This window comes from Spinacia oleracea, chromosome 2 (assembly GCF_020520425.1).
Source record: "Spinacia oleracea cultivar Varoflay chromosome 2, BTI_SOV_V1, whole genome shotgun sequence".
In the NCBI taxonomy this organism is placed as follows: domain Eukaryota; kingdom Viridiplantae; phylum Streptophyta; class Magnoliopsida; order Caryophyllales; family Amaranthaceae; genus Spinacia; species Spinacia oleracea.
This window is the reverse complement of record NC_079488.1, coordinates 27,435,561-27,447,135: the sequence shown is the minus strand read 5'-3', so window position 1 is coordinate 27,447,135 and position 11,575 is coordinate 27,435,561.

Here is an 11,575-nt window from a genome sequence, read left to right as displayed (position 1 = left end):
ATAGCTTGAATTATAGACTTGAGCATTACGATTATGCATGAGGTTTCAACACAATCCACGACGTGAATTTGCTTGTAACCTTTAGAAACTAATCTAGCTTTGTGTTTGATGGTTTTTATCCTTAAAACCAATTTGCAACCAATTGGTGTAAACCATTCTTGCAAATCAACAAAATTTTCAATTTTGTCATCAAAACGTTGAGTATGTTTTTATTTCCTTTAACCAATTCAACATTAAGTCTATATATGGCCTCTAACCATTTTAGGGAATCTAGGTTTCGTCATAGCTTTCTTACAAGTCACAAACTCATTAATCTATATGATAATAGTTTGACTGTAAGTTGTAGGTTTCTTCACTATCTAATAGAAGAATTGCATAGTGACCTGAACTCCATGTTTCTTCACTATCTAATACAGGAATCTCATAGTTTCAGTGACTTGAACTCTATGCCTACTTGGGTATAGAACATCAAACAATAGAATATCAACATGCACTTTGAGAGTCCTTTGAATATTCTGTTCTCCTTGAAGCACTTGTAAGTCCTCTAAGAGATGTCTATTCTTTAAAGCCACTTCTAAAGTCCTTAAAGAATAAGTTCTGATTTTCTGAAGCACTTCGAGAAGCCTCCGGAATGTCCGTTTATGTTTGTTGTTCGCCTCGAAGACTTTCGAGGTCTATTTTCTCCCACTTGTCATTTTGGAAACGAATCTCCAAAAGGACATTATTTCGAGCAAACAAACATTATGTTCTCAAAAATTCGTGGTAGAAACAATACCTTGTGTCTCATTTGAATAAATCACAATGAAACATATATCTATACTGGGGCCTTAGTTTGTCGAATGACAAACACTAAGCTCCCACTGAGTTTAGCAACTCTCTAGATATATATTATGAAAAGATATTCTGAAATTACTTTTCAATAGCTTTGACGAATTTGGTTTAGTTTGGTGGTAGTTAAGCATTTTGTTTTTAGAAATTATAGGAAAGTTCTTTATGATTCATCATTGATCGAATCAAGTACTAATTGACTTCGATCATTCCAACTTAGGTATGCCATATCTTACGGAGATAGATCGTGAAATTACAATACACAACCATTAATGATCATATTTGGTCTTAAAGTAATCATCGACATGATCTAACTTAGATCTTTATGATTTCTTGCCAAGTGGATTTTATACTTCTTAATCTTTGAACTAGCCAAACAGATTCAAACTTATATCACATTTGAGTAAATAAACCTATGTTCACTCAAACCTATGTGAAATAATAAAGTCATAAAACCTTTCTTTAGCTTTGAACTCTATCGTCTAGGCGTTCTAACAAAAGTTCATATCTTTTGTTACTTTCAACAATTAAGACTAGCTTGTCTTGAATTGATCTAGAAATCAATCAACTTTCAAAAGTCCATCAAAATAGAGCTTATGAATGTTAACTTGTTGATATGGTCTAAGCAACAATGCCAAAGTTTAGTGGAACTCAAATCAAAGGTTTGATTTGAACCTAGTAAAGTTTTTATTGTTAAAGAGTTGTTTGTTTTAATCAAGCATATTGACTCAACCCGTAAATTACCATTTCATTCAAACAAACAAACAAACATTGTTTTTGTTCTTCTGAATGTGAGTCTTTCTGTGTTTGAAAACAGAAATTTAGGTACGCTGATTGTGGAACAAAATAGCCATCAAGTTCCAGCCTTTGAAAGGACTTAAAACAAACTAGATGACCCTACAACTAATGTAACATTGCCATGCTTCATTTCCCACTTGTAGGCCATTAGTGTAGTTTAGCTTCCATAGTTTGAGTTATTACCGAAGTAAGAACCTCAAGCGGTATATGATACCAAGGAAGTTTGATTGCTAGGTCACTTCTCTTTAAACATAAACTTATAGGTAGAAACGAAATCGTAAAATTTCTTTCATTTGTTCCTTGTTTTCCTATTTCTTGTACCCTTTCTTATAGTCTTAAGAATTGTATTCTTTAGTGTTGACTTTTATATTTTGTTTAGACATGTCCAATGTCACTCCAACAAGGTTCTTACCATTAAATTTATGTTGAATATTAAGTTTCAACTAGATGATCTTACCAGAAGCTTCTAAAGTTCTCTAAGCATCGATCTATTCGAATGTCTAGGGACTAGACTCATTCGAGAATTAAATGGACAAAGATATTAGGTTGTTAACCATTGGTAAATCTGAGCGTTTTAAACTCAATGCTTTATGATCTCAAAACTACAGTGTATTTTGAATTCACAAGCACCAATTGCTTTTCCATTCGATTTTGATATTCGAAAACAACCATAAAAGTCGATATAAGAAACGTACATTTTAAATTGCTCACTTTCTCTCATTTATGTAAATCGTTCTTGGGTTCACTACCAAACGAGGAAATTTACTGTTACCTTTCTAAAAGGATTTATTGCAGTGCAAGATATTTAATTATAAACAATAATTAAAACATACATTGAAGCATGCAAAGTCTAAACATTTATCATGAGTAATAACTTGAAAATTAAAGCAATCATGCAATTTAAACAAGTTATTAGCATTTTATTCGAATTTATTGTTCCAGCAGGTGTGAATAAAATGATTCCAAGATCCTAAAATCCATTGAAGAATTAAGCACATTATGTATTTAGACTCAATTCTAAAATCTTTTAGGTAAGCAAAAGCCTTTTGCTAATAGTCTAGAAACTACTCTTGGTTGATAGGTACGTCTAAGAACTTATTAGGTAAACCTATCGATTTTGTCACGACATAAAAAGACTCCTTACTTATATCGTTGAGTTTCACCAAAACTAACATGTACTCACAATTATTTGTGTACCTTACCCCTTTAGGACCAATAAGTAACACCTTGCTGAGCGAAAACTATTACTAGATTGATGTAAAGGATATCCAAGTAAGTGTTTATTTTGGCATGGCACCTTTTAACTCAATTTTTTTAAGTTTGGAACTTAAGGCTCTTACTATGTTGGTTAGATTTTAAGTGAACTAAAATCCTTAATCATGCAACATAATCAAGCCACAATCTCATGCATAATTAAGACATATTTAAAGCAATAAATAACTTAAAGCATGCATAAGATAAATGTGATCTAGTATGGCCCGACTTCATCTTGAAACTTCAACTTCAAAGTCCGTCATGAAAATGGATTGAAAACTCCGTCTTGAATTTCACCGTGGGAGGCGCCATATTCTTCAAATAGGATAAGCTATAATTAAACTAATTACAACTATTTGATGGTACGCAACCATATTTGAATTGAAAAACAAATTTGGTGCTTTAGACCAATTACATTCAAATTAATGGTACGCATACCATATTTTCTATCCTATTTGGGCCATACTAGTCACTTCATAACCTGCAAAACAGTACATATACAATATATACCATTCACCCATTCATTATCATGAATGGCCCACATAGTTGGTTAGTAAAACACGTTATGCATCACATAAATATTTGTAGGAATTAATTAAGGGCACCAATAATGTACCAATTATTCAGTCCTTATTAATTCTAATCAAGTTGTTTAACCTTAAAGGATTTGTAGATCTAAGCAAGAGTTTATGACTAAAAATTCTCCCACTTAAACCAATAAATTCATATGCTTTACTAATTTTAAACATAAAAATGTATTTCTAGTCTAACCGGAAACATACAAATTTAATTAAAATTTAAAGCTCGTATAAATTTATAATCGAATCCATTAATTTAATTTATTTCAGTTGAATTAAAAGAATATAAATTAATTCAAGATTTAATTTTAGTAAAATAATTAGTATAAATAAAATTTATAATAATTATAATATTCAAAATTAAAATCCAAGAAAAAAATTTTAAATTACGAATTTTAAAATTAATTAAAATCGTTTCCGAACTGAAAATTAAAAATTAAATTCGAAACGACTCAATCGAGACACGACGAGGCACTTGGGCTTGCGCCCAAGCCCCATCGAGTGCACGAGGCTTAGCGCCCCTTGATTGTTCGTACAGCAACACGCAAGCAACCACACGCAACGCAGCACTGCAGGCCACTCTACGCGCGCCCGCTTGCTCGTCGCCTTGCGTCTGCTTGCTTGCTGCCCACACGCGTCTCCCACTGGCTTGCACCTTTCCCTTCGCCCTTGCCCACTCGCCCACATGCGCACAGCACTCGACACGGGGCAATGTGTTGCCTTGTGCTCGTGTGTCATGGCCCTTGCTCGTTGCATCGTACCGCATGGGCGACGAGCTCCCTTGCTCGTCGTCGCATGCCCGCACTATACAACACCTCTTAAGGGTAACACGTAGCGTCCATTGCTTTGTGCGTGCAAGTTTTATGAGCGAATTGCATAAAAATTAAAACTTTTATTTCCAAAGTTAATGACAAATTAATAAATCATATTAATTTCATAATTCTAGGGCGAAAAATCAAAAATTTATTAATCAATTAATTTCCGATTAACATGGATTCAAATCTAGGTCATAAAAATTAAAATTTAACATAAATTAACAATTTTATGGTGGATTTTAATCATTGGTACCTAATTAAATTATTAATTAATTATGAAAAACAAATCAATTCTAAATTATTCGAATTTCAACAAATTAATCATAATTACAAATTAGGTTGTATAATTAACAAGTCTAGGCATTCATAATTGTTAAACATATACAGTAGGTCAATCAAAAACTCAAGATTTATCAACAAGAATCGCAAATACCTAATTTAACATCTGAAATTTACAAACTTTTGCGTTCGAAAAACTAAAACCTCCTAAAAGTCATAGTTAGGCTTCGAATTTGGAAATTCTGGGTTCGGCTGAAAAATACTAATTTTGTCAAAATTTTAGAATGCCTTTTACATGCGGAATTGACAAAAAAATCACTCGATTTGGATGAGTAACGAAGAAACTGCCGAAAAACTGCGTACATATAATGAAATAAACGCAATTTGCAATTAATTAACAATTACGAAAATTAGTCACCCCTTTTAATTCTTTGCAAATTTGAAAAAATTTAACCATGTTCATGCAATTTAGATTATGAAAATAATAAGAGGCTCGTGATACCACTGTTAGGTTATGATACATATGACAAAACATAAATCATGCGGAAAAACCATAAAGCCAGGAAACATATTATTTACACATAATCATTTAGCATAGTTTAGATGCATACACTTTGTAGCGTGCCTTCCCTAGCTGCGCCCAAACCGAACAAGAACAAGTCTTTAGGACTCCAAGTGTCGTCCCTCCGTAGATAGTCCACAGCACGTCCGGATCCACCTTAAGCTTGACCAACTAGAATCGCCCTTAAGGTTGCTTAGGAATTTCGGCTATTTAGGTGCAAGTGTATGGCTGATTTTTCTTCAAAATCTTACCTTTGGAATACTTCAATTGTGTCTATAAATTATGACCCTAGGCTCCTATTTATAGAGGTATGGAAAAGGAATTATAATCCTACTAGGATTTGGATTTATTAATTAGAATCCAACTTGAACTCTAAATAATAAACTTAATCTATTAGGATTAGGAATTTAATCATATATCGAATCCTGATAGCTTTAGGATTCGTATAGCACGCACACGACCATCGCACGAGCACCGCACACTCGCGCAGGCCTTGCGGCCCACGCTGAGCGCACAGCGCCTCGGCCCATGCTCGCTGCCTGTGTCCGCGCGCGCTCCCAAGGCCTTGGCTGGGCCTGGCCTTGCGTTGGGCCTGGTCGAGGCTTGGCGTGTGTTGGTGATGCGTGTGGCTTGCTGGGCGATGGTCTGGCTTCGTGCTGGGCCTTCGTCTAGCGAGCCTCGTCCGATGCTAATTCGTACGACACGCTTCCGATTAAATTCCCGATTCCGGAATTCATTTCCGATACGAACAATATTTAATATTTCCGATTCCGGAATTAATTTCCGTTTCGAACAAATATTTAATATTTCCGTTTCCGGAATTATTTTCCGATTCCGATAATATTTATGATTCTGACAATATTTCCAATTCCGGCAATATTTCCGATTCCGGTAATATTTCCATTTCCAATAATATTTTCCGATACGTACCATGTTTCCGTTTCCGGCAACATCTACGACTTGGATAATATTTTTATTTCCGATACGATCCATATTTCCGTTTCCGGCAATATCATCGTTTCCGGAGTATTCGTTTCTTGCTTGTGACGATCTCAGCTCCCACTGAAACCAAGATTCGTCGATTCCGAATATCCATAGATGGAGTATTTAATGCCATTAAATACTTGATCCGTTTACGTACTATTTGTGTGACCCTACGGGTTCAGTCAAGAGTAAGTTGTGGATTAATATCATTAATTCCACTTGAACTGAAGCGGCCTCTAGCTAGGCATTCAGCTCACTTGATCTCACTGAATTATTAACTTGTTAATTAATACTGAACCGCATTTATTATACTTAATATTATATGCATACTTGGACCAAGGGCACTATTTCCTTCAAAAATAGTCATTAAGTTCCAGCCTTTGAAAGGACTTAAAACAAACTAGATGACCCTACAACTAATGTAGCATTGCCATGCTTCAATTCCCACTTGTAGGTCAATAGTGTAGCCTAGCTTCCATTGTTTGAGTTATTACCGAAGTAAGAACCTCAAGCGGTATATGATACCAAGGAAGTTTGATTGCTAGGTCACTGCTCTTTAAACATAAACTTAGGTAGAAACGGAATCGTAAATTCCTTTCATTTGTTCCTTTGTTTTCCTATTTCTTGTACCTTTTCTAATAGCCTTAAGAATTGAATTCTCTAGTGTTGACTTTAATACTTTGTTTAGACATGTCCAATGTCATTCCAACAAAGTTCTTACCATTTATGTGGAATATTTTTGTTTCAACTAGATGATCTTACCAGAAGCTTCTAAAGTTCTCTAAGCATCGATCTATTCGAATGTCTAGGGACTAGACTCATTCGAGAATTAAATGGACAAAGATATTAGGTTGTTAACCATTGGTAAAGCTGAGCGTTTAAACTCAATGCTTTATGATCTCAAAACTACATTGTATTTTTGAATCCACAAGCACCAATCGGTTCGCCATTCGATTTTGATATTCGAAAACAACCATAAAAGTCGCTAAAAGAAACGTACATATTAAATTGCTCATTTTCTCTCATTTCCGTGAATCGTTCTTGGATTCACTACCAATCGAGGAAATTTACTGTTACCTTTCTAAAAGTATTTACTGCAGTGCAAGATATTTAATTATAAACAATAATTAAAACATACATTGAAGCATGCAAAGTCTAAACATTTATCAGGAGTAATAACTTGAAAATTAAACAATCATGCAATTTAAACAAGTCATTAGCATTTTATTCGAGTTTATTGTTCCGGCAGGTGTGAATAAAATGATTCCAAGATCCTAAAATCCATTGAAGAATTAAGCACATTATGTATTTAGACTCAATTCTAAAATCTTTTAGGTAAGCAAAAGCCTTTTGTTAATAGTCTAGAAACTACTCTTGGTTAATAGGTACGTCTAAGAGCTTATTAGGTAATCCTATCAATTTTGCCACGACATAAAATGACTCCTTTCTTATATCGTTGAGTTTCACCAAAACTAACATGTACTCACAATTATTTTTGTACCTTACCCCTTTAGGATCAATAAGTAACACCTCGCTGAGCGTAAAACTATTACTAGATTGATGTAAAGGTTATCCAAGTAAGTGTTATTTTGGCATGGCACCTTTTAACTCAATTTTTAAGTTTGGAACTTAAGGCTCTTACTATGTTGGTTAGATTTTAAGTGAACTAAAATCCTTAATCATGCAACATAATCAAGCCACAATCTCATGCATATTTAAGACATATTTAAAAGAATTAAATAACTTAAAGCATGCATAAGATAAATGTGATCTAGTATGGCCCGACTTCATCTTGAAGCTTCAACTTCAAAGTCCGTCTTGAAAATGGATTGGAAACTCCGTCTTGAATTTCTCCTTGGGAGGTGCCATTTTCTTCAAATAGGATCAGCTATAATTAAACTAATTACAACTATTTGATGGTACGCAGACCATATTTGAATTGAAAAAACAAACTTTGGTGCATTAGACCAATTACATTCAAATTAATGGTACGCAGACCATATTTTCTATCCTATTTGGGCCATACTAGTCACTTCATAACCTGCAAAACAGTACATATACAATATATACCGTTCACCCATTCATTATCATAAATGGCCCACATAGCTGGTTAGTAAAAACATGTTGTATGCATCACATAAATATTTGCAGCAATTAATCAAGGGCACCAATAATCTACCAATTATTCAGTCCTTATTAATTCTAATCAAGTTGTTTAACCTTAAAGGATTTGTAGACCTAATCAAGAGTTTATGACTAAAATTTCTCCCACTTAAACCAATAACTTTATATGCTTTACTAATTTTAAACATAAAAATGTATTTCTAGTCTAACTAGAAACATACAAATTTAATTAAAATTTAAAGCTCATATAAAATTATAATCGAATCCATTTATTTAATTTATTTTTCAGTTGAATTAAATGAATTTTAATTAATTCAAGGTTTAATTTTAGTAAAATAATTAGTATAAATAAGAAATTTATAATAATTAAAGTATTCAAAATTAAAATCCAAGAAAACAATTTAAATTATTAATTTTAAAATTAATTAAAATTATTTTCGAACTGAAAATTTCAAAATTAAAATTCAAAACGATTCAATCGTAACACGACGAGCACTTGGGCTTGCGCCTAAGTCCCATCGTGTGCACGACTGGTCGCTGCACAAGGCACACATAGCTTCACGCAACACGCAGCCACAGGCCACACGCACACGCAGCCATCGCTGGCCACGTTGCGCGCAGCCTCTGTGCTGTGTCGCGTCTGCTGCTCCTTTCCCTCGCGAGGCATTTCTCGTTGTACGCGAGCCAGCGCTCGCTGGCGCGAGCCTTCGCTCGTTGGCGCGAGGCAGTGCGCGCTGTGGCGCAGTTCGCTTGTTGCCCACACGCGACTGCTCGCTTTGCCCTGCCCCTCGCCCACGCCCATCGCATAGCACACACGGCCAGCACCTTTGCTTCGCGCGCGCGCCATGCTCTGCTGCTCGCTGCATTCGTACCGCACGGGCGACGAGCTCCCTTGCTCGTCGTCGCGTGCCCACACTATACAACACCCCTTAAGGGTAACACGTAGCTTCCTTTGCTTTGTGCGTGCAACATTTATGAGCGTTTTCATAAAAATTTAAAATTTTTAATTTAAAATTAACGACAAATTAATAAATCATATTAATTTCATAATTTTAGGGCTAAAAATCGAAAATTTATTAATCAATTAATTTCCGATTAACATGGATTCAAATTTCGGTCATAAAAATTTAAATTTAACATAAATTAACAATTTTTAAGTGGATTTTAATCATGGATACCTAATTAAATTATTAATTAATTATGAAAATCAAATCAATTCTAAATTATTCGAATTTCAACAAATTAATCATAATTACAAATTAGGTTGTATAATTAACAAGTCTAGGCATTCAAATTTGTTAAAAATATACTGTAGGTCAATCAAAAACTCAAGATTTATCAACAAGAATCGCAAATATTCAATTTAACATCTTAAATTTACAAACTTTTGCGTTCGAAAAACTAAAACCTCCGAAAGGTCATAGTTAGGCTTCGAATTTGGGAATTCTGGGTTTCGGCGAAAAATAGTACTTTTGTCAAAATTTTAGAATGCCTTTTACACGCGAAATTGAAACAAAAATCACTCGATTTGATTGAGTAACGAATATTCTGCCGAAAAACTGCGTACATATAATTAAATAAACGCAATTTGCAATTAATTACGAAAAATAATCACCCCTTTTAATTCCTTGCAAATTAGTAAAATTTAACTATGTTCATGCAATTTAGATTATGAAAATAATAAGATGCTCGTGATACCACTGTTAGGTTATGATACATATGACAAAACATAAATCATACGGAAAACCTTAATGCCAGGAAACATATTATTTACAAATAATCATTTAGCATAATTCAAATGCATACACTTTGTAGCGTGCCCTCCCTAGCTGCGCCCGAACCGAACAAGAACAAGTCTTTAGGACTCCAAGTGTCGTCCCTCCGTAGATAGTCCACAGCACGTCCGGATCCGCCTTAAGCTGGACCAACTAGAATCGCCCTTAAGGTTCCTAGGATTTTCGGCTAAATAGGTTGCAAGTGTTTGGCTGATTTTTGCTCCAAAATCTTACCTTTGAATACTTGAATTCTCGTGCCTGAATTGTGAACCTAGGCCACATATTTATAGAGGCTATGGAAAGGGATTTAGAATCCTATTAGGATACTAATTAGTTTAATTAGAATTTCATTGAAACTCTTTTAAACTAATTCTATCTTTATTAGGATTAGGATTTAATCAATGAACGAATTCCATCAGCTTTAGGATTCGTATCGAACACAAACGTTGCACAACCACGTGCGTACCGCACAGCCCGCGCAGGCCTTGCGGCCCATACGAGCAGGCGCTGCTCGAAGCCCACGAGCGTCAGCCCGCGCGCGCGCACCTTGGCCTTGCTGGGCCTGGCGTGGCCTTGGCTGCGTTGTGTTGGGCGCTTGGCTTGCTGGACGCGGGCCTGGCTTCGTGTTGGGCCTTCGTCTAGCAAGTCTCGTCCGATGCTAATTCGTATGATGCGCTTCCGATTAAATTCCCGATTCCGGAATTCATTTCCGATACGAACAATATTTAACATTTCCGATTCCGGAATTAATTTCCGCTTCGAACAAATATTTAATATTTCCGTTTCCGGAATTATTTTCTGATTCCGATAATATTTCCGATTCTGACAATATTTCCGTTTCCGGCAATATTTTCGATTCCTGCAATATTTCCATTTCCGATAATATTTTCCGATACGTACCATGTTTTCGTTTCCGGCAACACCTACGACTTGGATAATATTTATATTTCCGATACGATCCATATTTCCGCTTCCGGTAATATCATCGTTTCCGGAGTATTCATTTCTTGCTTTTGACGATCTCAGCTCCCACTGAAACCAAGATCCGTTGATTCCGAATATCCATAGATGGAGTATTTAATACCATTAAATACTTGATCCGTTTACGTACTATTTGTGTGACCCTACGGGTTCAGTCAAGAGTAAGCTGTGGATTAATATCATTAATTCCACTTGAACTGAAGCGGCCTCTAGCTAGGCATTCAGCTCACTTGATCTCACTGAATTATTAACTTGTTAATTAATACTGAACCGCATTTATTAGACTTAACATTAAATGCATACTTGGACCAAGGGCATTATCTCCTTCACTAAGGCACTAGTTCGACAACGAAACCACTCACAACAAGAACACAGTTACACGTGCCCTAGGGGAAAGTTGGCGCCACTTTTGGGCCTTCTCACCCCACTATTCGATGCACGTAATTTAGATGGTTGCTACTTGATCACCTTGCACATAAAATTTCATTGAAGAAATAGCAATTAATCCCTTTGCGATACCCACAAAACATAGAATTGAAAATTGAACTTAAGAGATAACGAAAAAGAAATTCTATGCTTTTATTAATGCTTCAATGA